At 36.4% G+C, this 5,704-nt stretch overlaps 1 long non-coding RNA gene across 1 annotated transcript; it reads left to right on the top strand.

Annotated features, from left to right (window-relative positions):
• Positions 1 to 2,294, top strand: LOC149050748 (uncharacterized). The gene is made up of 2 exons (XR_016184426.1): positions 1 to 526; positions 633 to 2,294. It is a non-coding gene; the product is annotated as an uncharacterized LOC149050748 (long non-coding RNA).
• Positions 2,295 to 5,704: the final 3,410 nt, after the last annotated feature.

Genomic DNA, 5,704 nt, shown 5'->3' with positions numbered 1-5,704 from the left:
CGCAGTTGTGGTGGTAACCAGCCATAAACAATTATCATTTCCCTCTGTGCAGCTTTGTGTTCCACTGTACCAAAGTCCTCAGAATCCCCAAGTTCATTCCAGATTCTAGACTGTTGTCTCTTGAGGCCAGGATGCTAAAGCCTTGGTCAGTTTGACTACAGTGTGTCATTGAAAGCGAGTAAGAAAGGCATATCATGAAAACAAAAAGGCTTCAGGTTGTTAAAAAAAAAAAAAAAACAAACTAAAAGAGCTACATGGGCGAGCAGCGCCACCGGAGAACTAACCGTAAACACGCCACGTTGTTCGGTGTTGGGCTAAGACGATGTTGGGGACGAACGGAGTCCAAAAGCCAACGGTGTTGTCCTTTTAATGAAAAGTTTACAATTGTGTAGTTCATGCCACTTCTTTGGATGGAATTTTATTGGATGAATTGGACAAAGCGTAATTATATCGTCTGATATCAATGGATAGTCTCAAAAGATTCTGAGGAAAAGTTACATGCATGCCCGTGCAACATGCGCATCAGGTAAGCATGCACGTTGAAACTTTCGCACAACATTATAATGAGGAAGCTAACCCCTTTAGATTTAAATGAGAAAATGATGGGTCATTTCCTTTGATTTATCGTGCAGGTGAATTTGAAGTATCTAAGAGCAAAGTGATTGAAATAAAATCGTTCCAATCAATGCATTATAGGACTTGTCATCTCAGCTGGGAATGCTAACGAACTTACATGTGCCTGAAAGTTATTTGCAAAATCTGTGGCTTGTTCACCTTAAACAAAGAGAGTTTGACTGAGGAGTAGTGTGGAAATTGGTTCCAGATTTGTTGGTGTTAAGGGTATTACAAAGGCTCTCGCCCTAGTTTGCCATGGAGATTTAATGTGCCAAATTGCTGTGAGGATAAAAATGAGTGATTTTCATTTCATCAAGCACTCATGGATGAATTTTGTTGGGAACCTAAAGGCTCATAATGCAGTGTAGAGCATTTAGGATGCCAGTGACACTTGCCACCATTATAAAAATTTACAAAAACACTGACCAAGAATGTCACCAAAAGAGATACCTTGGGAAGGTGTTACATCTGAAGCTGGAGCTTTTAATAAATAGAAGACCAAGAGTAAGAAAAAGGCAAAGTAGACCACGAAAATACTTTGTGTATATGCATACATATATAGACAATAATTATTTGCTAATCCTTCGCCTTGCAACCAGGGGCCAGGTGAGCCAAACTTGCATATTCTGCAATCTGTAATTTGATATCATCTTTTCAATCCTTAATTATCTTTTAAGAATGCTTTGCTGGAGGAATTTGAGGAAGGAGTGCACCTAATGAGTAGTCATTGTGGTTCCTCCTCCTTTGGGTTTCTCCTATAAACCTGTTTGGCCTCTGAAGCATAACTGTTTTAGGTACATGTGCCATGTTAATGATGGCTGTGTTGAAGGTTTCCCAAATATCCTATTTCTGTTGAAATGCATCAAATATTGCAGGTGATCTCCATTCTGATTCACAGACATTTATTCAATGTCAGTACCTTATGACTATCATTAACATCACTGTCTTGAATTAAAAGGAGAAGAGAAAAAAAATATCTTGGATCATACCATGATGACTTGAGTGTTTTATCAGTCCCTTCTGTTGACTAAAGTAAGAAAGCAGGCTTGGGAGAAAAAGTTGCCATTCTGGATCAGTGTAAGAAGCTGAGCTAAAAGCATGATAATTAAGTTGCTACATGAAATACCTATATATTTTGGTCAGCTGGCAGTTCATATATTTTCTCTCAGGTGAGAAGTTAACAGTTTACTTTCTTTGTAAAGCAGAGAGAATACACTTTACAACTAGGGAGAAAAATTGGGAATTTAAGATGTTGTGCATGTATTCTTCCTATGATGATCGTACTGCCTGGTAATAAAAGTTTGGTTTCTTCCCTAACAACATCAAGTTTTGTTAACCTTTTCCACCCTTACATCAGTATGCATCTTCTCCATACTATTCCCTATACATTCCCTAAGGTGCTGATGAGGAGAATTTGTTTCATGATCCAGAGCTTCTCTAAATGGTGACCATTTCCTTTATTCTCATTACCTTAATATGTGATTTGGGGCTGATATTGTGATGAGAAATTAAATGCCAGTCACTCTTAGAGGTTAAAGGGTTAAGATCATCAAAATGACTGCCACCTACATGTATCTTTAGAGGTATTCAATTTCAAAGTTTTCTTTGACTTGTAGACTTGATATTCTTCACTAGGAGTGAAATTTAGGCAATTTAAATAAACTAGCTGATTTAATGACTGACTAATTAAGACTTTTGTTGCATCTTGTTGAATTGTGTATAGCTGAGTGGTAGAGTTGTATCTTGCCTCTAAGCAAGCTTGTGTACTAATTCCCTTTTACCTAAACAGTAACCCAAACAACGCTACTTTTTGTTATATTTGCAGTTTTTTGTCCTGGCAGTTATGGAACAAAACTGCTGTTCAGAAAAACTGCTACTCAATGTTAACCACTGTTTCTACCTGGAAATCTGAAATAAATCTAATTAAACATGATTCAGAGGGCATGTTTTATATTACTAATAATATACATGGAAAAATTACTCAGTTGTGATTGGTTAAGATAAATGCAGTTTTGAGGTAATTCAGTGCAGAAGAGAGTTAATTCAGTGCAGAACAGGGTTAATTCAGTGCAAAGAAAGAAACAAATCAGACATTCTGATTGGTCAATAATCAAAGAAACTCACAGATAGCCAATCAAATGCGAGCCTTGGATGTCGCAACAAAATTTGAAAATTTGAAAATTTGCGAGCGAAACAATGGCCGGCGTTTTAAGTAGGTTTTCTTTCGCCACCGCGGCTGAAAAACAGCTTAAACAACGAAAAAATTGTAGAAAGCACTGCTTTTTGGTTGTCTGTTTGGAAAAAGAGATGTTTAGAGAAGGGAATTGCCGAGGAAATCGAAAATGACGAGCCGACCCAGCTTAACACTTTTCTCGAGCGATCCAACGCCGAAATTAAAAACAAACATGGTTAAACCTCGGAAACGACGATTCCATTTCATCGAAAGTGATTCGGACACAGACTGAACAATTGCTTGAACTTTTTTGCACCTTAAAGATGTGAAGATATCATTGCATAATTTATTATTGTTTTGATCGTACGCGGTTGTTTTGACCGAACGCTCGGTTTGAATAAATTATTTTTGCACTTGATGCGCGCTTCGCTTATGTTTAATTATGATAAGCCATCTCGTATTTTTCCATGCATATTATTAACACGTAATCACATGATTTTTCTCGTGCAATTTGGAATAAACAAGCACTTGTTAATTTTTTCAAAGACCACAAATTGCCCTCGCCCGCAATTTTGTTAGTCTTTAAAATCAATTAGTCTCAAATCAACAACTTGCATCTATTTTTGTTACCTCAAAAGCTACCAGTGCATATATGCATACCTTGGCCTTTAAAAATGCAGTAAGGATTTAAAGAAACAGAATTCTATTTCCCTTAGGTATCTGGTGTTATTTAATAATCCTTTATGAATCAATGTGGCTTTTTTGTTTTAGGAACTGAGGCATCCTCATGAACATCATTGTGAATTCAACAAGAGTTTGATTTATGTGTAGTTGAATCCTTTATTGTGCACGTGAAACCAGCTCAATTGTATGCCGTTATTTACTATGGAAAATGACTGATTAATAAAGAGTTAATCAATTTCATTGACCAGCAACAGTCTTGGTAGCCATTGATTCCTTCTATCCTTCGTAACTTTTAACAGAATTTTAATTTTCAAGGGCTTCATTATGGAATTGTTTGTGCTGTTCTCAATAAGTTTTTCATAAATTAGGCTTTCCTAAAGTGCCAGGGTGTAGCAGTCAAATCATGGAACAAAATTCTCAATGTAATCAACAAAAATCATTAACATGAGCACATTGTTGGAATGCACAATGCTTTTTTTTCCTTTTTTAAATTCAATTACCCCCCGAGTGATTGATATGTGACTTCTCCATACAATTTTAAACCGTTCACAGAAGCTCACAAGAAGTGAAAATGCGACACATGGGAATTTCCAGCAGGAATTCTGATGTGCCACTAAAATAAATAAGTGGAAATTGTGATAAGGAAGTAATTTAGTACATCATTACTAGTTCGTGAATGGGTTAACAAGGGCGTTCAGTTATGATGAGACATAGACAGGAAAGAAAGTACAGTATCACAAATTGCTTTGATGTTAGCATTTCTGAAGTGTATGGGCTAATCCATCCAAAATGCACATGTGTGTACCCTATCAAGTGAGGTTCTTATGACTCTGTACATGTATGTGGCTCCCAACAGTTTCCACAACTTTCCTTAGTGATGTATATGGAATCAGTGAGCTGATTGAAAAGATTGGTGTTGAGTTAGACTTTGTATGATAGTCGAATTAGCGATGCTTCACATTTGGAGCCAAAATTGTACTAATAAGTTGCGTTCTCAGATGTGATGCGCAGCTAACTTAATTAAATGCTGATACGCTGAAAGTAGTCTAGTCTTAAAATAGTGAAACAACTTTCAGAGAAGTGTAATCTTTCTTGTAGCAGGACTAAGGGTGGAATCAAGTGACACACGTCTTTGAGAAAGAGATTATAGACTCTTGCTTTGTAAAATTAAACTAAACCCTATGCTTTCTAATTTTTAAAACCTTCCTCAGCCCTTGGCTAGTTTCCAACACCGAAGCAATCATGACGGACAAATTCTAAGAATCAACTAGTCTTTTCGCCGGATTGCCGATTTAAGCGGTAAGAACGAGTCTCAACCAGCCACATTTTAAAAACAAATGTATTATGAATGATTATGGAGTTGCCGGCTGTTTGAATTCTCTAATCTATAATCTAAAATCGCTTCCATTAAAATGCCTAGCTAGATAAATGACAGTCAGTAAAAATGTGAGAAACACTTGCACGAATATAAATGGCCTATAAAACTTTGTTGGATGTTAAGAAGTCTAACTTTTAAAACCTGGTCCAATCTTACAATGGATGTCACTGTCAGTTTATATTCGTACTGCACCCGAACTTAGTCTGAGATAGTGTTAAAGATGGGAAAGGAATTTAGTTATACTTAATTTACTAGAGATTATTCAAATCTAACTGAATTTATCATTGCGAATTCCTTCCTAGTTGTGATTATTTCGGATATACTCAATAAACGCTCGTTGTCGCACTTATTTACTTCATTTTCTCATTTTCCATATAAAGCAAAAGGTCAACTGAAAATAGTCACAAAACGCTAACTGATTCGATGTACTTAGAAATGTAACAGGATATTGAAAAGCGAAACAATATAAAAGGAATTTACGTACCGACATTAGCGGCTTTAGTTCTCAGGAGAATATCCAAACACGTGCGTTCACCAACTCAACTAATCTTTTACTAATCAAGTTTGATATACTGTTATACGATAAACATCATGAAGTTACGGTAACACTTTTAATGATCGGGCTGCCATCATAAATTAGAGAAAGTTATAAAATTCAGGTCGTCGATTCAAATTTCCATTTACCCTGAAAAGCTTTTCGGATTCGTTCCAATCGATATCTAAATATTTTCACTAAGACCAAGAAAAGGAAGGAAGCTCCGTGTAGCAGTGCATGTGTTTCCTCAGGTTCTTTACCGGGTTCAAGTGATATTTTGTTTGAGCAACATATAAATCGCGATAACGCACTGTGCGCT

This window comes from Pocillopora damicornis, chromosome 2 (genome assembly GCF_964200805.1).
Source record: "Pocillopora damicornis chromosome 2, jaPocDami1.2, whole genome shotgun sequence".
NCBI lineage: Eukaryota > Metazoa > Cnidaria > Anthozoa > Scleractinia > Pocilloporidae > Pocillopora > Pocillopora damicornis.
This window is presented reverse-complemented; position numbering and strand designations above follow the sequence as displayed.